Below are 25,015 nucleotides of genomic sequence, written 5' to 3' on the forward strand. Positions count from 1 at the left end.
CGCTGAAGCGAAGAGCGCCAAACTTTAAGTGCTAGGCCATCAGGTCTGGCTCACAACTGATTTTTTTTTTTTTTTTTTTTAAAGATTTTATTTATTTTATTTTTTCCCCCCAAAGCCCCAGCAGATAGTTGTATGTCATAGCTGCACATCCTTCTAGTTGCGGCATGTGGGACTCGGCCTCAGGATGGACGGAGAAGTGGTGCCTCGATGCGCACCCGGGATCCGAACCCGGGCCGCCAGCATTGCAGCGCGCGCACTTAACCACCAAGCCACAGGGCCGGCCCTCACAACTGATTTTTATTTATTGCATAATAACATTACTAAACTCTCATTAGTTCTAATACTTTTCCATTTTATTCTCTTAGATTGTTCCAGTTAGGCAATCATATTGTCTACAAATAATAATTGTCTCTTATATTTTTTTAACCTTATTTTTTTCTTGTCTTCAATTAACTGGAACTTCCAAAAATAATGTTAAATAAAAGTGGCAATAGTGTGCATCCTTGCTTTATTCAGGATTCCTCTAGTATTTCACATTCGTAATGATGTTGAATATTGGCTTTAATTGTAGTTTTTTTTTTGAGGAAAATTGGCCCTGCGCTAACGTCTGTTGCCAATCTTCCTCTTTTTCTTTTTTTCTCTCCAAAGCCCCAGTACATAGTTATGTATCATAGCTGTAGAGTTGTAGCTCTTCTATATGGGACGCTGCCTCAGCTTGGCTTGACAAGCGGTAAGTAGGTCTGCGCCCAGGATCCAAACCAGTGAACCCTGGGCCGCCAAAGCGGAATGCGCAAACCTAACCGCTATGCCACCCGGCCGGCCCGTGAAATGTAGTTTTTAAATCATGTTAAGAAAGCTTTTTTTTAAAATGGAGAATTTTATCACTTGCCTTTTTGGCAAGGCCTCCTTTAACAGAGATATCTTTGCCATTGTGTGGAGCTCTTGGCTGAATTAAGGATGGGTTTTGAAGATTTCCTGAGAGAAAAGGTTCCCAATTAGCCAATTCTCTGACTGCTGCTTCTGTGTCATTTAATTCTATAGCAAGGCAGGCTCATGCTGACATCTTGTTATGATCTGGACGTTAATGGAGTCTTCAAGGAAGGACAGGATGACTCTCCAGAAGTAGTTCATTTGGGTGAAGTTAGCTAAACTCATCCAAATCTGATATAGCAGTGCCTTTATACCTAAAGCTAGCCAAATTCCTGGACCAGGGACTACTGCTGTGACCTTTAATCAAGAGTTTCCAGTACTAGCTAGTCTCCTGGACCCCCAGATTGATGGGCTAGAGCCTAGGTCTTTGTGTCTTGCCTGATGGCAGTCTAATCATTACTTAGAAGGCTTGGAGAACGAGGGGAGGACTTTACTTGTCCTGGGGCTATGTTGAGTACTATGGTTTCCTAATCAAAGCAACAGTTGGCTCAAATTGTCCCTTTCTCCCAGGCTTTATTTCATTCTGCAGTCTGCAGGGGGACGTTTATGAACTATGTAGTGGTTGAGGGACGAGCCGGGTGATTCAGTCCTGTGGCCTATCCAGTTCCCATCTATGTGTGTCTGGCTATACCTGTGTATAGTCTGTGTTCATGATGAAGACTTACTTGTTGGCTCTTTTTAAGAAGGAGGGAAAAAAGAGTAAATTTTAGCAAGTTTCCCATTTGCTAAACTTTCTTGTCTGGTAGAGTAAGCCCTAAAATTGTAGGAGGTTTTTTTTGTTTGTTTTGTTTTAAATAGCTCAATTGTAATAGACTACTGGGCACGAAACAATGGGCAGATGTTATGCACACACTTGTCATTTGCATTTTTGGCAGTACCGTGTCCCCGAAGGTAGAAGGTATGAAATACCCTTTTTGAGAGAATTGATGCTTTCCATACTGAATTGTGGAATTTGTTTCCTTTTAGTCACTCTCAAGAAGAGTGATGAGAGCGTTGTACCTCAAAAAAATTTGTTTTTGATTTGTATTTGAATTGTGAGATTGTCTCTTATCATACAGTTCAGTTACTCAATTAGGTTAAATATACAAAGATGCTTTGGAACTGACTTAGCATGAGACTGGATCTGTTCTGTATAATTTGAGTCCCTTTCTCACTCTAGAGTTCTCTTTTTCACCAGATATTATGATAACCTTAAAATCATCTCATGTGGGTGGAGTTTAGCTAGGCAGAAACGTCCACTTGCAGACTGCAGAATGAAATAAAGCCTTGGAGAAAGGGACAGTTTGAGCCAACTGTTGCTTTGATTAGGAAACCATAGTACTCAGCATAGCCCCAGGACAAGTACAGTCCTCCCCTCAGTCTCCAAGCCTTTTAATGTGCTGGTGAGAGTATTAAAGAGATGGCTGGCCTTTGCTGGATATGGAGTCAGCTAAAGCCATTAGAGCATCTGATGGCAGTAGTTGAACCAAGCCTGTCGAGTTGGCTCTCAGTTGGAGTAAGTGGGAAAGTGTCCTGAGGGTGGAATGGACCTCAAAAAATGAAGGTTGTTGAGACTTAAGTAGGAGCTTAGAATTTGTTGGCCTCTTGTTCTTTCCCTCTTAGCTGCACATTATTTACTCATGATGACTGTCGGTATGCTCCTTTTGTCACCCCTGTCCTCAGCTATGTCCCAGGGAAAGCTATCAGAGATACTGTCTTCCCCACTCCCTTTCTGTGACTCCTGCTGGGCTTAACACACACTGTGTTTCCCTCAGTCTTTTCTTACCCGTTTCATTCTGCCTCAAACAATACTTAATGTCGTCCCTTTCTGCTTTCTCTTTCACTTCCTCCCTGGTTGTCTCAGGAAAATATTTCTTTCCAAAAACTGACCCCAATAACACTGGTTAAGTATAGAAAGTGGAGCTAGTCATACCTGCACTTAGGAAGAGAAAAGCCATACATTTTATTTATTTTTATTTATTTATTTTAATTTTTTCCCCCCAAAGCCCCAGTAGATAGTTGTATGTCATGGCTGCACATCCTTCTAGTTGCTGCATGTGGGACGCGGCCTCAGCATGGCCAGAGAAGCGGTGTGGCGGTGCGCGCCCGGGATCCGAACCCGGTCCGCCAGTAGTGGAGCACGCGCACTTAACCACTAAGCCATGGGGCTGGCCCACATTTGCTTTAAAATGAAACTTTATATCACTACTAAACTTAAAAAGCCTGTGTTATTTGTCATAAGTAGAAGGTTAGTATAAAAATAAATACAGTAGAAACAAACTTTAAAAAATACATTGACAAAAATGTATTTACAAAAATATATAAATTACTCAGTGTGGGAAATAGAGCTGCTTATGATCATTTAGTAGTGGATGACTATCTAGCTCCACGTTATGGCTATTAAGACAGAGACCAGGGTTTTGCATTAATAAGATGATTTAGTTTTGAGTTTTGGTATTAACTAGCACTGAGAGACCCATTTCACATGTTTAAGCAGTCAAAAAGGACAGCATATTTGCCAGAATGTAATTAAAATTCCTAATAGAGGCCAGCAGCTCTTCCAGCAGAGAGAGAACAGGTGTGAGACCAAGTTGCTAAATCCCATTGGCCCAGGTCAGGTGCCTCTCTCCCACCCAGAAGGGGTTTTAAGAAACTTCTGGGTGGGGAAACAAAAACAAAACAAAAACCCTTCCAGTTCAACCCTCTCACATCCTGGGATCTTCTGTGAGGCCTACAAGAGAAACCCCAGGCTGTGTTGAGGAGCTTAGGAAAGCAGACCCTCTGCACTGCTCCCAGCTGTTATGAGAATACAGTATTAAGTGTCAAGCTATGACAGCACAGGGCGGTGGTCTTCAAAGTGGGGTTCTTCTCCAAGGAACAAGATGTGCAGGATGATCCATTGGAGTACAGGAGAAATACCAAATCTCCTGTTTTTCAATTTTAGTAGCGCCTGGATATATTTCATGTACAAATGTACATTTTTTGGGTTGTGCGCTTCTTTTCTACTGTTGGAGTTATACAGCTAATAAGACCATCCCTGTACTGGCTTATGAGGCCCTCTCTGACCTTATTACTAGTGCCTTCCTTGCCCCGCAAATTTTATTCCAGCCCCTCTGGCCTTTTTGCTATTCCTGAAAGGCTGCTGAGCCAGCAGCCTTTGTCTTTGTGGTTCCTTCTCCAGAGATCTACTTGAGGCTCTTGGCTGACTTCCTCACCTCCTTAAAGGGTTTGCTCGAATGTTGTTTCTCAGCAAGTCCTACCTTGACCACCCATTTGAATCCTGTAGCTGGCAACTATAATCCCAGAGAAGGAAGTCCTGAGATGGCAGTGTACTGTTTTTGGAGAAATCTTGCTTCATAAAAACTGGACCAGTACTCTTAAAATCACAGATTATTCAATTTTAGGAAACTTTAGTTCCAGTTTCCTTTATTCACGTTGCATTTATTTTCATCTTTTTTTTTTTTTTAAAGATTTTATTTATTTATTTTTCCCCCAAAGTCCCAGTAGATAGTTGTCTGTCATAGCTGCATATCCTTCTAGTTGCTGTACGTGGGACACGGCCTCAGCATGGCCGGAGGAGCGGTGCGTCGGTGTGCACCCGGGATCTGAACCCGGGTCGCTGGCAGCGGAGTGCGCGCACTTAACCCCTAAGCCACGGGGCCGGCCCCGCGTTTATTTTCATCTTAAAGTAAATTCAATTTTTTTTCTGATTTGAGAAAAATAGTTGATGGAATTCTCTGAGACTGAAATTTCTATTGTGATGAATGAGGCCAAATTTGTACTTTGCAGACCTTATATATGACCCACAAGGTATATAATATGCTTTTAAATTTCTTACCATAAAAGAGGTCTTTGCAACTCTTTATATTATAGCAAAACAATCCTCTCATCCTGTTTTTTGTGTCTACACTGTTTTTATACTGTATTTTAAGTTCCTAATGGGATAACGAAGTATGATTTTGTTACTAACTTTAGTCAAGTGCCACGCACGTCTTTATGCTTAAAAATATTACCTTTTTTTTTAAAAAAGAAAGTCTTAATACATGGGGAATGGGAAAGAGAATAATTTACAAGGAAGAGTGCAGAACAGTTTTCCTTTCATGATACATTATTACTGCATGGTATACCCTGGGGTTCTAAATATGAAACAGCCTCGATGGTGCATGTTTGTTAAATCCAGCGGATAATGGCATATGTTTTGCTGTCATAAAAAAACTACAATTAAAAACAAAATACTGCAGCTGTTGCTCTACGCCTTGCACACTCTTAATCTCCTTATCTTGCCCTACTTTTTCTTTTCCCTTAACACTTGCTGCCTTTGGATATACATGTAATGTATATATTATACATGTTGGTTATTGTTTGTTTCTCCCTGCAGAATGTAAGATCTGTGAGGCTAGGACTTACTTTCTACTTTGTTCACAGATGTGTTCCAAATACTTATTAGAACAGTGCCTATTCAATACGTTTTTGTTGAATGAATAAAGCATCTGACACACAGTAGGCTCAGTAGGTTTCTTTAATTAGTGAATAAATTATTTAGGAAAATTGGAACTACAAAAATGAATAAAACATGCTTTGTGCCCTGAAGGAGCTCCACGTAGCAGTGGAGACCAAATATATAAGAAGATGATTTTAAATTTGTGAGAATTGCGGCAGTAGAATTATGTGGAGGGTAGAGAGGTGGCATTGAGAAGAGTGAGACTAACTCTGGGGATGGGGCACTTCAAAATCAGTGCGTCTGAAAGGGAAGAGTCTAAATGTAAAAGCTTTAAATATGTAGAAACCTGCATAAACCTGGAATGCATTTATCTCACATGTATGTAGGATGGACTTTGAAATGAGGAAGATTTATAAAACCAAGATTACTGTTTTATTTTTTGTTGTTTGTTTTTAAAGAATTCGAGTAATAATAGTTTGCTCTTGGAGAAAGATCTTTTAGAAATTTTCAAATGCAGTTTTTCCCCCCTGGGCAAGCTACTAACCAGAAAGGACAGTGCTTTTCCATGCACATTCACCAATCCCTAGCTCGTTTCCTCCTATTTCACTCTGTACTTTCCAGGCCTCGGGCAAGTCTGGGTTGTCTTCAACTAGCTGATCAATCCATAAGCATTTATTTGTTAAAAACTCACTGTGTATCTAGCACTGTAAATAGAAAAAGAGCAACATGTCTATGTGAAAATATGTAGGGGTGGAAATTGCTTACTGGAAATAAGTTGATCTGAAAAAAAACAGACCCTTATTCCTTGGCCAATTAAATGTTTCTACAAAAAAAAGAAAAAGAAAAAAGTTACGCATTTAAATAAGTTATTTTGTTTTGAAAAATGTTAGTTTTTAATTTATTAACTGTAGATAGGCCTACTTTTACTAGTCCAGTGAAAATGGAAATGAGGAAAATTATTTGAGTATAGTTTTTGTGATTGTATAGAAATCTTTTCTTTGATAGACTCGTCTTTCCTCTAACTTGAATTAAGCAGATGGTATATCTCCATTATTTGTTCCTCTATGTTTCTGTAAATTGGTGTTATGTCAATAATTTGATTGGTTCTGCTTTGGTAAATATATAGTAGTGTGCCTGTTAGAAACGTATATATGCTTTCTCTCTCCCCTCTCCTTTTGTCTCTGATACACTTTGGGTCTCTTTGGCTATTTAATAATTCCTTAAGGACATAAATTGGGAACAAAAAGAATCGTTTGGTGATGGATCACTTCATTTCATCAAAATCTATGGCCAGAATGCTTAGAATGCTTAGACAATAGCATTTTGACATTGCGCGGCTGCCGTGTGTCTCCACTGCACTCTTCGTCCAGGGGGATGCGTGGTGAAGGGGAGGAAGGAGGCAGGGAAGGGATTTGCTGCTGAGACAGGCACTGCCTGTTGTGGTAGATACTCTGCTTGCAAGAGCGTCTGTCCAGACACACTCCTCCTCGTTCAATAATAATGCAGCAGTGGTGGTAACAAGAATGAAAAGCAAAATGCTGATATTCCTGCTTCCCCCCACCCCCACCTTTTTTTTTTTTTTTTTTTTACAAAGTGATATGCTTTGTAAACATATAATGAATTGCTAACCTCACTGATGGGGTGATTTAGGCCCAGGCTGACTGTTTTAATCAGGTTCTTACAGTGAGTCCACGATGGAGTCCATGATACAATGGTAATAAGACCTAGCATTGATTGAGCATTTCTTGTGGGCCCAGCACTCTGCTCACGGCTTTACTTGAATAATTTCATTTCATTGTCGTGATAACCTTACGTAGTAGGTACTATTATTAATCACATTTTACAGATGAGCATATGGGGACTTGCCCAAGGTTACCCTGTTAGTAAATCGTAGAGCAGGGACAGCCCTGGCCATGTGACTCCAGAACTGGCGCCCTTCGTCGCTAGGCTAAATTGCGGGAAGACTGGGGAGCTCAGTCCAGAGCTAGGAGTGAAATGGTGCTGCTGCTCTTAGAGCACCAGACGAGGAGAGCATCACTCACCACTTAAAATCACCTGGAAAAATACATGGGCCTAAACCTCACCATTAGTGAAATGAAACAAGTTTTATCCCCAGAACTGAAAAAAACTTCAGCTGACTAGTGCTTTGCTGGGCGTCAGAGGTCAGTGGCTTGCAGCACTGCTTTTTGCTCCTGAACTGCAAGACCTTTCTGCCTTTGCCTGTCTAGGTTGCTTGGTTTTCTGAATTTTGCCACTCTTCAGTGTGGAATCAGGCGCAATGCCTCACCTGGTGGGGACTGACAAAACAGCAGGAGGAGAGACTACAGTCTCATCTGACCTTATTTCTTAAGAAAATTTGTAAAGTTCTAGAAATCTTAACAGCTTTAGAATTTATAATTTTAGGAATTTATGGGAAAGACCCAGTATTCCCTCAGGTAAATTGACTTTTTCTTTCATGTGTCATATCTGTTCTTTTTCTTACTCTTACTTTCTCTCTCTCTGAACAAAGACATGGAGAATATAACAAGGATACTATTGGTAAAACAGATGTTTCTTACTTGAAATTACATGCACTTATGGTCTTGCGTGTTAACCACTCTTAACAACTGTTTACTATTGAAGCTGGAAATGCAGACTTTGATTATAGTTTAGCCGGCTTTTCTCGTACTGCTCTCCTGTAAATGGCTTATTTTTAGTCTAAATTTTTGCTATAAGCCCTTTCCCACTACTTAATTGACTCTTCAGTCACCACTTGCAGTGTGCATGTCAGCATTCCCACGGACGCTAAACACACACAATATAGTCCGCACAACGGCAGTTTCTCTGTGAATTACCAGACTCTTTCTCTATCGCTTTTAATGCTGGAAGTGGGATCCATTCTGGTTTCCTTCCAGTTCGCTAATGGAAATCTAGGGAGTTTATGGCTGTCTCCTTTCAAAGTTTATCGTAATAGTTCTTGGTGGTCATCATAAAATTATTCATCTGAAACTTAACAGATTGCAAATGAAATAGGTGTCCTAGTATTTGTTTTGCTGCTGGTAATGATACTTCTATTTGAGTCATTGAATACTTTGAAAGCATAACTTTTAAAGTATGTTCCCACAACTTAATTTGCCTCTTGGCACATTTAGTTCTACAAAACCAGGAGCAAATTTTGTTTCATGAGAAACTTCTTGCCAAGCTTTAATTTAGGTCTTCTTAGAGGAGGATTATTGATGAACTTGTGAAGTGTATGAGAATACTCTTTATTGACAAAACAATGGCATTAAAATTCAGCAGTATTCTCAGTCCAAGACAAGGCATGGCGTTTGGGAGATACTGAAAAACACCACTGTTAACCTTGCTCACTACTTGTTAAGCTTGCAATTTTGCCTCTAACTACTATTTGAAAACATCCTCGATTTTCTTTTATTTCATCCATCTTATTCTCTTTTTAAAAAACCTTTAGCTGATTATAGAATATAACTTTGAATAAACAAATGGGTAAAATACTAATAAACATTGTTTAAAAAATTTATGTTAAGTTCTTTGAAGCTAAATAATGTATTTGTACTTTTGCTTTTATAGCATTTATCTTTTAAAAGCTGTTACTTTAGTTAGTGATAATGTCTCTCATTTATGTGTACTAAAATTATAGTGATTGAATTTGGTTGTTATATCATTTATTTTTTGATTTCTTGTAATTGTTTTTATCTTTTTCCTTTTAAAAAAAATTGATATTGTTATTGTGGAGTAGCTATATTTCAAGACTCTTACCAGCAGGTGGCAAAGTGTAGTACAACCTATTTTGTGAAGAAAAATAAATTTCATTTCTGTTGCTTGTCTTAAAACGATTATTTCTTTGGCTAGATTTTTCTTTTCTTTTCTTTTTTCATTTGAAATTCTGAAATTTACAACTCTGTTTATCAAGTGACCAAAACCATAAAATGCTAATGGTATGTGTCAGTGAATTTTTCAAAAGAAGTAGCTAAGATCTATCAGCAACATTTTTGTTAATGTTTACTTTAGTTTTATCTAGGTAATATATGTACATGGACTTCAAATCATGTGTTATAAGGTTTATTTGTTTATTGTTTAATAGTTTCCTGTTCCATTCGTCCCATCCTTGGATCTCACTCCTCAGAGGCAACCCATTTTAACTTTTTAAACCATTTCTTTTGTTGGCTCAATATTGATAAAGAACGTGCTTATGTTTGTATTTTATATTTTAGACATTATTTGCTGACTTTGCCCAATGAGAGATGAGGATTGAGCCTCTTTATATCACCTACTTTCTCCTCTTCCATCTTCCCAATGTAGTTATATCACAGTTTGTGGTTAAATCAATATCAAATGTTTCTATTATTATGGCAATGTACATATTTTTTTAGTTGAAGCACATATTGTACTATGATTTAATTCTTTTTCTTGTACAACTTCTTCAGTTTCTTTCCTGGAGTTAATAATTTATTCTCTCTTTTTGTTTCTTTGCTTAGTTTTGTATATTCCTATCTCTAAATCAGCCTCACATTTTCCAACAGACCTATATAAAACTCCTCTCAGTAATGAAAAATATCAGGGAATCTATAAATCACTCTTACTGGTATCCATGGTGGAACCCCTTATCTTGATTTAATGTCGTCTAGACAATGTGGTCTGCTGCCACCTAGTTGTTGGAAGGGGTCTTCACTCTTGTGTCACTTTGGCCATTCCCTTAGAGATCATTTTTCACAGATTTTTGTTTGGTTCCCTCTTGTTTGTGGAGTGACTTCCTGAGAAAGAGCATGCGGGAAGTAAATGTTTTGAGGCTGTGTATGTCTGAAAATGTCTTTATTTTATACTCCTATTTGATTCATGGTTTGGTTGGGTATAGAATTTTAGCTTGGGTACTATTTTTCCTCAGAGTTCTGAAGGCATTGCTTTATTGTCTTCCAATTTCCAGGAAACAATCCTGACCATTATATAGTATACACTCCCTGAAAACCAATAGGACCCTTTTAGGGTTGGGTTGTTATTAGAGCGGATGCCTTTTTGAAAGATAAGGAGGACACCTAGTTGGTTGAGGGAATGTTATTTTATTCCCATATGTTACATGAAGGTAGTCCAGTCCCCTGTAGGAATATTGTGGAGGTAAACATTAAAAAATGTTAAGGTATGGGGCCGGCCCCGTGGCTTAGCGGTTAAGTGCGCGCGCTCCGCTGCTGGTGGCCCGGGTTCGGATCCCAGGCGCGCACCAACGCACTGCTTCTCCGGCCATGCTGAGGCTGCGTCCCACATACAGCAACTAGAAGGATGTGCAACTATGACATACAACTATCTACTGGGGCTTTGGGGGAAAAATAAATAAATAAAATTAAAAAAAAATGTTAAGGTAGTTGTAACTATCAAATGGAAAATCACTTTGTTTTTCTCTTGACACACTTTGGGGTAAATGACACACTTTTGTGGTAATAACCCTTTATGTTCATATTTTAAAGCACTTTATCTTGATATTATGATTTTTCAAGCAGTGCCCTTTAGAAGCCAATTGGATTTTAAATTGATAAGGTACATATTATAATATTTGGATTTTTTGCCCTGAAGTTTTCATAATATAACATTTAATTCCATGTAAAATGGAGTCCACAAATGATAAAGCCATTCTTTTTGATTGCCTTTGTAAACAAAGGCTAAAGAAAGAATAGAATCATGAAATTGGATTTTTAAAAATATCTTTGATGTTGCACTCTAGTAGAATTTAAAAAAATTTTTTATAATGTCCTTAAAAGCAGAAACCAACCATTTTATTGGGAATAAAAAAGTTATTTAATTAATCTTTAAAAAGTTATTTAGTTAATCTGCATTGATTTGATTTTTTAGCAAGAATTTGCATTCAGGGAAGATTATCCTTCTTATATTTGATTTATATTTATAGTATATTGATAAAAAAATGAGATAATCAATAGAACACATATTAAATGGAAAATATCAATTTAACCCAACTGCTAACTGTTGCTAGTCAGCTGTCTTAGTGTTGGTTACTATGATTTTTCTTTAGCCTTTATAAATTATCATAAAAGATAAACTGTTCCTCCTCCTACTCTTACTAAGTTAGCTCCTCTTTAATGTTGCAGGGTAGCTAGGAAGATTTATAGTTCAGATTTTATAACAAGTTTTATTGTAGGATAATGTGCTTTACTAGTTGTTTGGGCACCTTTTTGGCCTTTTCCCTAGAGACATTAATCCTTGGCTGGAAAGAATAAACTCTAGTCCTCCATAACACCTGACTGTAAACTGCAACCTTAAAGCCTTAGACTGTTAAAGCAAACATTTCTCAACCTTATTGCACAGACTTCCTGTTTTTAAAGCTTTTCTGACCTTCCTGAGAAAAAGACCAATACAGCTATGGTTACATCCTGTGGTTATTGTCATTAAAAAAAAAATCTATTGAATTTTTCTAAAGCCCTTGAGTATACAAGTGATTAATGCACCAAAAAATGTAAATAGCACTGGACTCATGTGTGATCTTTGCTAGGCCTTCAATAAAAGATAATAGAACCAGGTCAGCTTGTAATGCGTCTCTGTTCAACGTCTGCTACAGTTGGAATGTCAGGAAAATCTCACATTAAAGGGACCTGCCCTGTTCTGGAGAGATTGTAAAGGAAGCATTTGACAGTCATTTCCTTTCACTTGTGAACATGAACATGCTTTACGTTATAATCATTTAAACGTACTGGAGTCTGCTGATAGGGCTCTCATATTTTTCATTGCAGAGTTAGCTTGCTCTGAAGATTGGAGAGGATGATCAGTGCTTAGATTTTATTGTTAGAATTAATCAAATGACGTAAATGTTAGAAGTTAGCCCGTCTTCCTTTATACTGAGTTGTGTTTCAGTACACATTTCCTGGAGCCCAAATATTTGCTTTTTCTAATCAATTAAAATTAAACTCAAATGATATTCAGAATTTGTCTTCATGGCAATCTCACTCACCTCTAACCCCTCCCTCCTCCAAAAGAAAAGAAAAGAAACCACCCTGTGTTGTTTACGTCACCTTCTTTTTTTTTTTTTTTTTTTTTATTGATGTTTTAATGGTTTCTAACATTGTGAAATTTTGGGCTGTACATTTTTGTTTGTCCATCACCCCATATATGACTCCCTTCACCCCTTGTGCCCACCCCCCACCCCCACTGCCCGGGTAACCACAGTCCAGTTTTCTCTGTCCATGTGTTGGTTTATATTCCACATATGAGTGAGATCATACAGTGTTTGTCTTTCTCTTTCTGGCTTATTTCACTTAACATAATACGCTCCAGGCCCATCCATGTTGTTGCAAATGGGACGATTTTGTCTTTTTTTATGGCTGAGTAGTATTCCATTGTATATATATACCACATTTTCTTAATCCAATCGTCAGTCGAGGGACACTTAGGTTGCTTCCACTTCTTGGCTATGGTGAATAATGCTGCAATGAACATAGGGGTGCATAAGCCTTTTGGATTGTTGATTTCAGATGCGTTGGATAGATTCCCAGTAGTGGGATGGCTGGATCATAGGGCATCTCTATTTTTAATTTTTTGAGGAATCTCCATACCGTTTTCCATAGAGGCTGCACCAGTTTGCATTCCCACCAGCTGTGTATGAGGGTTCCTGTTTCTCCACATCCTCTCCAACATTTGTTGTTTTTTGTCTTGGTGATTATAGCCATTCTAACGGGCGTGAGGTGGTATCTTAGTGTTGTTTTGATTTGCATTTCCCTAATGATTAGTGATGTTGAGCATCTTTTCATGTGCCTATTGGCCATCTGTATATCTTCCTTGGAGAAGTGTCTGTTCATTTCCTCTGCCCATTTTTTGATCGGGTTGTTTGTTTTTTTGTTCAATTGTGTGAGTTCTTTATATATTATGGAGATCAACCCCTTGTCAGATGTATGTTTTGCAAATATTCTCTCCCAGCTGGTTGGTTGTTTGTTCATCTTGATTCTGGTTTCATTTGTCTTATAAAAGCTCTTTAATCTGATAAAATCCCACTTGTTTATTTTTTCTTTAGTTTCCCTAGTCTGGGTAGGCATGTCATCCGAAAAGATTCCTTTAAAACCAATGTCAAATAGTGTGTTGCCTATATTTTCTTCTATGAGTTTTGTAGTTTCAGGTCTCACCTTCAGGTCTTTGATCCATTTTGAGTTAATTTTTGTGAATGGCGATAGCACATGGTCCACTTTCATTCTTTTGCATGTGGCTGTCCAGTTTTCCCAACACCATTTATTGAAGAGACTTTCCTTTCTCCATTGCATGTTCTTAGCACCTTTGTCGAAAATTAGCTGTCCGTATATGTGTGGTTTTATTTCTGGGCTTTCAATTCTGTTCCATTGATCTGTGTGTCTGTTTTTGTACCAGTACCATGCTGTTTTGATTACTGTTGCTTTGTAGTATGTTTTGAAGTCAGGAATTGTGATGCCTCCTGCTTTGTTCTTTTTCTTTAGGATTTCTTTAGCTATTCGGGTCTTTTGTTGCCCCATATAAATTTTAGTATTCTTTTTCTATTTCTGTGAAGAATGTCATTGGGATTCTGATTGGGATTGCATTGAATCTGTAGATTGCTTTAGGTAATATAGACATTTTAACTATGTTTATTCTTCCAATCCACGTGCATGGGATATCTTTCCATTTCTTTATGTCATCGTGGATTTCCCTCAATAATGTCTTGTAGTTCTCATTGTATAGGTCCTTCACCTCCTTGGTAAGATTTATTCCTAGGTATTTTATTCTTTTTGATGCAATTGTAAATGGTATTATCTTTTGAGCTCTCTTTCTGTTAGTTCATTATTAGCATATAGAAATGCAACTGATTTTTGTAGATTGATTTTGTACCCTGCAACTTTGCTGTAGTTGTTGATTGTTTCTAACAGTTTTCCAACAGATTCTTTAGGGTTTTCTATATATACAATCATGTCATCTGCAAATAGTGAGAGTTTCACTTCTTCGTTACCTATTTGGATTCCTTTTATTCCTTTTTCTTGCCTAATTGCTCTGGCCAGAACCTCCAGTACTATGTTGAACAGGAGTGGTGAGAGTGGGCAGCCCTGCCTCGTTCCTGTTCTCAGAGGAATGGCTTTCAGTCTTTCCCCGTTGAGTATGATGTTAGCTGTGGGTTTGTCATATATGGCCTTTATTATGTTGAGGTACTTTCCTTCTATTCCCATTTTATTGAGAGTTTTTATCATAAATGGATGTTATATCTTGTCAAATGCCTTCTCTGCGTCTATTGAGACAATCATGTGGTTTTTATTCTTTGTTTTGTTGATGTGATGTATCACGTTGATTGATTTGCGGATGTTGAACCATCCCTGCGTCTCTGGTATAAATCCCACTTGATCATGGTGTATGATCTTTTTAATATATTGTTGTATTCGGTTTGCCAATATTTTGTTGAGGATTTTTGCATCAATGTTCATCAGCGATATTGGCCTGTAATTTTCTTTCTTTGTATTGTCTTTGTCTGATTTTGGTATCAGGGTGATATTGGCCTCATAGAATGATTCAGGAAGTGTTCCATCTTCCTCTATTTTTTGGAATAGTTTGAGGAGGATGGGTATTAAATCTTCTTTGAATGTTTGGTAAAATTCACTGGAGAAGCCATCTGGTCCTGGACTTTTATTTTTTGGGAGGTTTTTGATTACTATTTCAATCTCTTTACTTGTTATTGGTCTATTCAGATTCTCCATTTCTTCTTGGTTCAATTTTGGGAGGTTGTATAAGTCTAAGAATTTATCCATTTCTTCTAGATTGTCCAATTTGTTGGCATATAATTTCTCATAGTATTCTCTTATAATCCTCTGTATTTCCATGGTATCCGTTGTAATTTCTCCTCTTTCATTTCTAATTTTATTTACTTGAGCCTTTTCTCTTTTTTCTTAGTAAGCCTGGCTAAGGGTTTGTCGAGTTTGTTTATCTTCTCGAAGAACCAACTCTTTGTTTCATTAATCCTTTCTACTGTTTTTTTGGTCTCAATATCATTTATTTCTGCTCTGATTTTTATTATTTCTCTCCTTCTGCTGGCTTTGGGCTTTGTTTGTTCTTCTTTTTCTAGTTCTGTTAGGTGTAATTTAAGGTTGCCTATTTGGGCTTTTTCTTGTTTGTTAAGGTGGGCTTGTATCGCTATGAGTTTCCCTCTCAGGACTGCTTTTGCTGCATCCCATATGGTTTGATATGGCATGTTATCATTTTCGTTTGTTTCCAGATAGTTTTTGATTTCTCCTTTAATTTCATCAATGATCCATTAGTTTTTGATTTCTCCTTTAATTTCATCAATGATCCATTGGTTGTTCAGTAGCATGTTGTTTAATCTCCACATTTTTGTCACTTTCCCAGTTTTTTTTTCCTGGTTCATTTCCAGTTTCATAGCCTTATGGTCTGAAAAGATGCTTGTTATGATTTCAATCTTCTTAAATTTATTGAGGCTTGCTTTGTTTCCCAACATATGGTCTATCCTAGAGAATGTTCCATGCGCGCTTGAGAAGAATGTGTAGTCAGCTGTTTTTGGGTGGAGTGCTCTGTATATGTCTACTAGGTCCATCTCGTCCAGTTTTTCATTTAAGTCTAATATTTCTTTATTAACTTTTTGTCTGGATGATCTATCCATTGCTGTAAGTGGGGTGTTAAGATCCCCTACTATTATTGTGTTGTTGTTGATTTCTCCTTTTAGGTTTGTTAATAGTTGTTTTATGTACATTGGTGCTCCTATGTTGGGTGCATATATATTTATAAGTGATATGTCTTCTTGATGGAGTGTCCCTTTTATCATTATATATTTCCCTTCTTTGTCTTTCTTAACCTGTTTTATCTTGAAGTCTACTTTGTCTGATATGAGTATGGCAACACCTGCTTTCTTTTGTTTGCCATTAGCTTGGAGTATTGTCTTCCATCCTTTCACTCTGAGCCTGTGCTTGTCTTTAGTGCTAAGGTGTGTTTCCTGAAGGCAGCATATTGTTGGGTCTTGCTTTTTAATCCATCCTGCCACTCTGTATCTTTTGATTGGAGAGTTCAATCCATTTACATTTAGGGTAATTATTGAAATATGAGGGCTGAATGTTGCTGTTTTGTCACTTATTTTCTGGTTCTTTTGCATTTCCTTTGTTTCTTGTCCCATTTGTTTTGGACTGCCAATTCAGTTTGGTTGTTCTGTCTTATGATTCTTCTAGTTTTCTCTTTGTTTATCATATGTGGTTTTGCTTTGATTATTTGTTTAGTGGTTACCTTGAGGTTTGGGCAAAAAATCTTGGACGTCACCTTCTTGATTCTTGAGACTGGCTTTTAATTTTAGTCTTAGCCAGTGTATTGCATATTTGAATGGCTATTTTGAACTACGTAGAGTCTTTTGACATTTTCTAGAGAGAAGTGATTGGTTTGTAAGCAGAAAAGTACTGAATCGTTAATGCTACCTATGATGTTGAACCTTGCAAATAGTACTCATTTAATGTTTTGAAACATTTAAATGTACATTTTTTCCTAAAATAGATGTTTGTGATTTTATTTTAAAAGAGTTTAGTTTATTTATTTAATATGGAGGCATATTACCAGAGAAAACATACATCAGAATTAAAAAAAAAAAAAAGAGAGCAAAGCAATGTGTGGTTTTGTATGCATTATTTTAGTTGCACAAATATCTATTTGTCTGGTTGATATTTTGAATTCTTGGTGTAATGATTCCAGTTTGGGTTTTTAGTTGTCTTAAGATTACTTCCAATAAGCTTGGCTGGATCTCCCCACTGATTTTATCACATATTGTCAGCTCAGAATACGTGAGGGGCCCCATTCTAAACATTCTGTCATGGTCCTGAGTCCCTGAGCTGTTTCTTCCACAAAAAATTCTCTTTTTTTGAATCCGTAACACTTTTCCAAATGAGAAATCTCTTTTCTTAACTGTATTTTTTTCCCTTTCAAAGTTTTGCTCGATCGCAGCATTATAATTTCATCTATACAATCTGAGATCTCTAGTAAGTTTTAAAATAGAGATGAAAATGTCCTTAAAAATGTTAAAAGCATAAGCTATCTTAAAGGTCTCTCTCTCTCTCAAGTTGCTTTAAGGCTTATTCCACATCCTACATCCATGACAGGGCTACACACTTCTAAAGATTAAAACCTCCAGGCCTGACCTTTGATTGACTTACTGTGTAAAAAGAGTTTGCTGTGTGTGCAAACTGAAGCTAGTGCTTCTGCTCTCTGTTCTTATAAAAGTGGGATTTAGGGGGACGGCCCTGTGGCACAAGCAGTTAAGTGCGCGCGCTCCACTGCGGCGGCCCGAGGTTCGCTGGTTCGGATCCTGGGTGTGCACCAAGGCACCGCTTGGCAAGCCATGCTGTGGTGGCGTCCCATATAAACTGGAGGAAGATGGGCATGGATGTTAGCCCAGGGCCAGTCTTCCTCAGCAAAAAAAGAGGAGGATTGGCAGATGTTAGCACAGGGCTGATATTCCTCACACACACACACCAAAAAAGTGGGATTTAGTGTTGCAAGTTGTGTGTGTGTGTGTGTGTGTGTGTTTTTTCCAGGAATATATTTTAATGTTGGTAATATTGTACTTTATGAAATAACACTTTCAATACTTATTAGCAGTTTATCACTCAAATATACGTTGGAGGCTGTGTTGGGAAGCGTAAAATGAAAAGGAAAGTTATAATTAACGTCTGACCTTAATGTTGTACTGCTATATTTAATTTTGAAGTATGTTCTGTTTATAGTTTTACTAAAGGTTAGCCTCCTTGAATTTTAGAATCTGATGTTATTTCTAATTATTTCTCAAGAGTATATTATGTAGTATCCAAGTTGCAATTAACTCATAAGTTTTATTCTTATATATAAAAGAGTATAAATATTAAGATTCTGGCGTTGAAGGACATAAAAACTCACTTTTCCCCAATAATTTGGAGTATTTGCCTAATTATTGCAACATATATGTTTCATGGTTCTCTGTGTAAGTCTTTTTCTGTGGATATAATTATCATCACAACCTTATTGATTTAAGTTTATGTATTTCTGTTCTTCAGCACCTTTACCGACAGAGAAACCACGTAAGTTGATCATTAAATGTTGGCCAAATCGAAAGTGATATGATAAATGAATGGATAGGCAATTAGGTAGGAAAGTTATTTTAAAAATTCACATTAGTAAATGCCTGACCTTGATATGCATTTAAGACTTGCAAACTATGGATTAGATGATAGTTACCTATTATTAAAATAGTATGTCATCCAGTAATGCTAAAAGCTGAGAAGTATTTTATGTTTAACGTGCTAATTCTGATTTTATGTGCATTTTAAGATGTGTCATAATTTCCTTTTAAAAAGAAAGAGCATGCTATTAATACTTACACTAGGGCAGCAGGAGTATCCTGGGACTGTGTTGGGTTAATCAGGGCATGTGGGGAAGAACATTTTGATTTGGTGTAGGATGATTTAAGAGTGTGTGGAGAGGGCTTTTGAAAACATGGATCTGTTGCTACGAAGCAAGCTCAGGGCTGGAAAAATAAAATTTTGCAATCAGTAACACAGAATCATCTTGAGAGTGAATCTTCTCATTCCTGAGAGATGCCAGTGTGATAAGAAGAGGCTAGACAGTGACTGCCTGTATTTAGGAGTAGTCATGGAAGAAATAGGGAATGACCAGAAAGGTAGGAGATCAGGAGAATGCCTTGTGTAAACCTCAAATAGATCACCAGAATGTGAGTGTGGAAACAGGCCTACAGTTAGGAAGAGTATAAACTGGTCCAGCTTTTTGAGGGGCAGTTTGATTCAATCTTTGACTAAAAAGTGCGTATCCATTGAACTAGAGATTCCTGCAGTATAGAAATACTCACATATATGCGCAAAGATGCACACGGACGTTTGTCGTAGCAATTAGGAACTTGTTAATTATGGTACTCCCACAATGTAGAATTCTGTGCAGCTATAAAAAGGAATCAGATGTTAATGGTCTGCTGTAAAGTGAGAGAGGCAAGTTGCCATATAGCATGAATAGTAGGATTTCATTTTTATGAAAATAAAAATCAACAGAATGAACCCCCAGACGAATATATATATTCCTAAGTATTTGTATATGTTTGTTTACATATGTTCTAGAACAGAGTCTGGAGAGATACACTTCAACTTGTTGAGTGGAGTTGTTTGGATCTTTTGTAGGAACATGTATTACTCTAATCATAATTTTAAAAAATCCAAAAGGGCTTTCTTTTGAAAACTCTAGAGGTTTTGCTGTGGGGTGCCATTTCGTGACTTGGAAAGGGGAAAGCAATAGATGGTTTGTTTAAAATTATAGCTCCATGTTCTCCATAGTAATACAAAACAAAACCTTCCTATCCTAGGATATTATGCAAACATAGCTAACTAATCCAACTAACACAGCCCTTAATTCAGTCATTATTTGCTTGATTGACTTTGGTATTCTTTTGACATTTTGACACTAGGGTGAGCTAAGTTACTTGATCTGAATGATTTTACTAGATAATGCTATAGGAAAGAATGTTGATTGTTTCAACTTGGTAGTTATAATTTTGGCAGAGCTCACTAGTTATTGTTAGATGAATGTTACCTTTAAACTATCATGTAAAAATGCAATCTCCTTCCCCCTTTGGTGGTCTTGGGGAGCGGTCTAAAGCTGCCACCTTTAGAAGATGTGGCCAAGAGTCCTCCTTGCTGATACAGAAGCAGAGTGGTGGAGAGAGTAAATGGAGGATAGTTGTTTGAGGTTAAGGGTCTGGAATAACCTGGGCCCTGTTCAACTAGTGCTAAGGTTATACTTTGCATTTCCCCTGTGTACTGTTCCCGGTTGTAGCGTTAATGTTAGTTTAACTAGACTTTGTATTTAATTATAACTGTTAGGGTAAACTTAGGTGTCAGCTCACTTGGCTGCATGCTGAGGCCTGTAGAATGTGGAGTGCTTTGCCTCTAACTGCATCTGTTGTCTCCTCTCATTATCTGTTAATGGTACTCAACTTGACAGGGTTGTTTTGATAAATGAAGGGTGTTATAAAACCTGGAGCTGGAATTTATGTGGAATGGAACTTAGGACAAAAGGAAGCAGTGACAGACAAGGCCAGCATGAGATCATGTGGGAACTAAACAGTGCCATGTGGAATGCTGAAAATAACAATGAGGATTAATTTAGGGATGAGGATGGGATATATCTAATATTTTTTCATTCATCTCACACACTTATTCTTTCTTTCACTTTTTCATGTGCTCCTGTGTAAAACATCTGAGAAATTGTTCTTGTTATAATGACTCCCATTTCTCATCTACAGATCCCTTAATTTACAAGCTCACATTACTAGGGTTTAAGATGAATTCTTCATTTTGAGGAGTTGGGGAATGTGGTTTCGGGTGGTCTGTTACTACTGACTGGGAGTCCTCAGATCAAAACAGCTCTTAGGAAGGCTTCCATGTTAGGGAAGTAGTCTTTTAGAGAGAAAAAAACTGAAAATAAAGAAAAAGTTCAGTGTAAAACAGAGGTGAGGATTATCCCCCTTCGCCCCCCTTCACAGCAGAATATGGTGGTACTTTTACATTCAGAGAAGTGTTGAACACAAACTATTGTACAGTGTGCTTTCAAGTATTTATATTCTGTTTATCTAGTCCTCTGTGTACAAGATTTGGTAGTCTATCCAGTTTACCTCTTGCTTAAATGCCAGGTAAGTAGGAAGAACTTGAATAAATTAATGATAGCTTCTGTACCTCATTAACTCTTAAAAATGTAGCTTGCAAATAGGACCTTGGTTAGGGTCACAGTGTATTTATGAGTTACCCCGGGCACAATTAGTTACATCTCTGTAAAACACGGATAAAAATCTTCCTTTTAGGGGCCGCCTGGTGGCGCAGTGGTTAAGTGCGCGCGCTTTGCTGTGGCGGTCCGGGGTTTGCAGGTTTGGATCCCGACGTGCACCAACACACCTCTCATTAGGCCATGCTGTGGCGGCGTCCCATATGAAGTGGAGGAAGAAGGGCACGATGTTAGCCCAGGGCCAGTCTTCCTTGGCAAAAAAGAGGAGAATTGGCATCGGATGTTAGCTCAGGGCTGATCTTCCTCAGCAAAAAAAAAAAAAAAAAAAATTTCTTCCTTTTACTAGACTTTTAAAGGTTAATAAAAGAAATGCTATTTATTTGCATAGATGCTACTTATTTGAGAGAGGCTTCTTTGTGCCAGGAACTGTGCAGAGAATATACAAAATGAATAAAACAGGGTCGTTGTCCTCAATTCACTTATTCATTCCACAGATCTGTCTGTGTGCTTGACACCGGGTATTTGATAATGAGCAAACATATAGAGCTTTCTCTAGTGGAACTTACTGTCTAGAGGGAGCTGTGGACATTAATCAGAAAATCACACCAATGAATTACAAACTGAGATAAATGCTCTCAAGGAAAGGAATACAGTTCCCTGAGAACTTATAACAAAGGAACTTAACCTAGAATGGGGCCGCAGGGGAAGCCTCTCTGACAAAGTGATATTTGACCTGAGATCAGAAGGAGAAGTAGGCTTTAAACTGGGTGTGGGGGGAGGTGGGGGGTGGGTGGGGGTGGTCCCTGCTCTAGGTGGAAGAAGCAGTGATGGCCTGTGGTAGAAATCCTGATACCTTGGTGATTTTGAAAGACTGGTATAACTGGAAGGTGTGGGGGACTGGAGTGGATGGATTAGCAGAGGGTGCAGGACAAGGATAAAAGAATATGTGTCATAAAGTGCTGTCCAAGCATTTAGAATCCCTGAGAGATTAGGTGCAGTATGAATTCAGAATAGAGCAGTTTGGTTGTTCTTAACAGCCGTTTAACTCACTGTAAACCAGCATTTTTAAAAAGTAAAAAAAACAGAAACAAACACTCCTCTTCAGGCTCTACCATGTGTCTAGATACAGCTGGTTAGAAAATTGGAAATGTGTCTGAGTATAGGAGTGGCGCTTGTAGCGAGGCTTTAGGGTCGATTTCATCTCTGATGTGGCTGGAGTGATCTCAGAGCCACTTGGTTGTGACGCAGATTTTCAAGCCGCAGATCCCCTCAGGATGGTCTCATTGAGGAATGGTGTTTAGTGGAGCTTATAGCAGGGCCGCACTTTCGCTATAGACCACCTCTGATTTGTGTTGATCACAGCCTCCTTTCAGGGTGGCAAATGCATTGTGCTTCATCAGCTCTTACTCTCAGTCCATGTGCTGTTTGTAGCTTTAGATAGATATTTCTATCTCCTATAAAATAACTTGAATTTTCTTTGAAAGAGATCAGCAGAATGATGTTTAAATAGCAAATGTGCATGTTAGTTAGATTATCTGTGCCAGCAAGGCAGGACCCCTGGGTTCTACTCTATGCCCTCTCCACTCCCTGACCTAGGGCAAATCACTTAATATATCTAAATCTCTGCTTATTGGTAAGAGGGTACCTAATAATTCAGTGACCTTGTTGGACTTTGGAAGGTCCAGTAACATTTATAAATAACATTTATAAAGCTATTTGAAAGTTCCATGAAAACTTGCCTGGAAGGCAAAAGTTGTAATGTTAAAGATACCAAAAGAGATCATTTAGATTTTGAGCTTGTAACTTTCAAATTTGGGTTGACAGTGAGTTTAATACTTCGAATTCATATTCTGTAGGAATATGTTTTTAAAAATTTGCTGTAGAGCGTCTTACTTAATAGGACAAAATGATCTTGATTGTTACTACTAGGGAATACATGGTATAAATGTAGTTTAATTTTAGCAAGTTGATATGTGTTTACCAGATTGGGGGTGGGCAAGCAACTAGTTTGAAATTAACAGTTGTTAATTCTATTTAGATGCACATAACGATGAAATTAATGAGGGGTCTGGAATCTGGTGGCTGGTGGGTGATATTTATTTAAGGCAACATGGAAGGAATATGCATTTATTTTGCTTCCTTATTAGATGGATTTCACTCAAGCTCAGTTTAAGCTATGCCTTGTCTAGCAGATGGACCCTTATTTCTTAGGGAAAAAGGATTGGAGAGAAGACTTTCAAACAAATGATTTACAGAGAATTCTTAAACTGTAAGGAGAATTGGGGTCAGAAATATTGTTTGACACCAAACAATGCTTCTTTCTCCTGTGTACCTTTGAAACAAATGTTCTGCATGTCTATGATTGTTGGTTATTTCATCTGCATTTGTTAGACGTCAGAGATGGTTGGCATTAATATTCCTGGCAGAATCAGGGGCAGCTCTAGGATGTGTGAGCTGCTGATCACTCACGGGGATGCTCTGCCTCTTTAATATCTTGCTTGCAGATGCATTTTCTAGCTGACCACGCTATTAAGAGCTGCCATCAATCACGAAGCCTCCCAGTTCCGGCTGTCGGGAGGGGAGGGAGGATTGGGGAAAAGGGAGGCTGGGCAAGCTAGGAAGGAGATAAAATTGCAGCGGCTTTGTGTGCGCGCGCGCCCGCGGAGCGGGCCGGATCTCCAGCCCGGGTTTTGCCGGCTGCCGCCGCCCCAGGGAGGCTGCTCTTTCTCTCCCAGTGTCTGGGTCAGAGGCATGTGGCAGTGTTGGCCCTGCAGCCCAGGCTGAAGGAGCGCGAGCTGGAGCAGCAGCGGCCGCATCCTCTCAGCCGCGGGCGGGGCCTCGCGCGGCCACTGCCTACTGGAGCCACCGAGCGCCGCCGGCACATGCGACCGCGCAGTGCTGCCCTTCGGCCGTCTGGGCCTCCTTTTGTTTAGCAAGTGCATTTCACGCCCCGAGCCCCCGCCCGCCCTGCCCCTGCCCGCGGGCCTGAGTTTGCAAGGCCCTGCACTGAAGGAGGACGAGGCCTGCGGGCTCAGCTCCTGCCGCTGACCAGCCGCAGGCAAGTGGCCGGCGCCTCGTGCTGCGAGGGGGTACTCGGGTCTCGGGCCAGGAAGTTGGACAAATGTGGGCGCAGGGGCTCTCCGAGGTGGGTGTACGGGAGTGTTGTAGCTGACACTAGAAAGATGAACAACTTGGGTATTTATTACTAAGAATGATGCTGGCTTTCCAGGAATCAATAATGAGTGGGTAGTTGCTGTGTCCCATTGCATTTCTGTTGGGCTTACTAGTTTTTTAATTTGCAAAACTCTAGGAAAATCTCAATTAAATAAACCAATTAAGAAACGTCTTTAGGGCAGAGAAAACACTATTTTTTAAAATGTGTATGTGTGCATGTGTGTATTTTCGTCTTCTCTGAAAGGAAGCCTTATTGAAGATGAGCAGTGTATAATTCAAAAATCACTGATGAGAAACTTCATTGCTTACTGTGGAGTAAATTTAAGTTTAAAAATGAAATGAATCTAATAGACTTGATTATAAAGTAATTTTGGGCTACTTAAGTGACAGATATAATTTGTTTCTTGGACCAACATACTGTTATTTTGCCAGAGAAGCTAAAATGCAGAGATAGTTTTGAAGAAGATTGCTTTAGGTTTAAATTTCTTTTGGTTTGAGGTAGTGGCTTCCCTGCCCCCTCCCCTTGTTTACTCAAATCTTGACTCTCCTTGAAGCTATGGGGAAGACCTGCTTGACCACTTTCTGTTTGCTGAGAAAGAAACTGGTGTAATAGGTTACTTTGTTTTACTCTCAGTCTTTATGCTTTCCTGGTGCACATGTGCCACTGCTCTCCTTGGGGCATTGTTTGGCTGGAGGCCTCCTCTCAGCCATATGGAAATTTAAAAAAATGGTATGTGAATGAACACAGAGGTCAATAGAGAG

The 25,015-nt window shown here is 38.6% G+C and overlaps 1 protein-coding gene across 5 annotated transcripts in view; it reads left to right on the forward strand.

The window, feature by feature from the left end:
• RERE (arginine-glutamic acid dipeptide repeats) overlaps window positions 1-25,015 on the forward strand; it is a 420,402-nt gene that overhangs the window by 79,418 nt on the left and 315,969 nt on the right. The window contains exon 1 of one of the 5 annotated variants that reach the window (XM_014783835.2): window positions 23,935-24,224. The exons of the other annotated variants lie outside the window; for them this stretch is intronic. The gene's annotated coding sequence lies outside the window, so the exon portion shown is untranslated. Of the gene's footprint in view, window positions 1-23,934; window positions 24,225-25,015 lie in introns of those variants that run through there. 5 annotated transcript variants of the gene reach the window in all.

This window comes from Ceratotherium simum, chromosome 22, assembly GCF_057802395.1.
Source record: "Ceratotherium simum simum isolate JZ-2026a chromosome 22, ASM5780239v1, whole genome shotgun sequence".
In the NCBI taxonomy this organism is placed as follows: domain Eukaryota; kingdom Metazoa; phylum Chordata; class Mammalia; order Perissodactyla; family Rhinocerotidae; genus Ceratotherium; species Ceratotherium simum.